Source organism: Cariama cristata, unplaced genomic scaffold, assembly GCF_000690535.1.
Source record: "Cariama cristata isolate BGI_N322 unplaced genomic scaffold, ASM69053v1 scaffold14134, whole genome shotgun sequence".
NCBI lineage: Eukaryota > Metazoa > Chordata > Aves > Cariamiformes > Cariamidae > Cariama > Cariama cristata.
The window spans coordinates 12,775-13,387 of NW_009612428.1; the positions used below are offsets into that span (position 1 = coordinate 12,775).

General features: G+C 53.0%; 1 protein-coding gene across 1 annotated transcript in view; it reads left to right on the forward strand.

The window, feature by feature from the left end:
- AIFM3 (apoptosis-inducing factor, mitochondrion-associated, 3) overlaps positions 1 to 613 on the forward strand; it is a gene marked incomplete at its 3' end in the record, with an annotated part of 27,607 nt that overhangs the window by 5,978 nt on the left and 21,016 nt on the right. The window lies entirely within an intron of this gene.

Here is a 613-nt window from a genome sequence, read left to right on the forward strand (position 1 = left end):
TTTTCTTCTGTTGTCCTGTCAATGGACTTGCAATAAATGTTGTGGGGCGACAGATGAAGCTGGGAAGACCCAGCACCCTTCTCTTGCTGCAGGGCTCGTCCTGCTCTTCTGAGGCACATTGCTCTCTTTGCCTTTCCTTAACATGTTTAGGTCATGAGCTTTAATTTTTATCTTCTGCACAGCTTTTCCTGTTCATGACATTTATAAGATGGGGAGAGCTCAGCAGTCTCCCATTTGCTTCAGACACTTCTTCAGTCTCTGGCACTTAACCTGCTGGCTTGCTATAGAACTCCCCTAGGGTTTACTGTAAATATTAATGGCTTTAGTTTTATGAAGTCCCTAGGAGCTAAAGTGATGTTTTTCACTTTATGATGTGAGAGCTCTTCACAGGCTTCCTCTGGTGCTCCTGTGTCCAGCCTGCTCCCCCCGGGCACAAAATGGTGGGTGGGGGTGCGGCTGGGTGGGTGCACAGCGAGGCCGGGTGAGCACAACACCTTCATGTCTTCGCCTGGGTGGCCAAGAAGAGCCCATGTGCTCCCCTTCTGTCCCTGGGTGGGGAGGGGAGGACCGGCAGCAGGTCCCAGTGGAGGCAGGGGGGAGGCGGGGCGGGGGG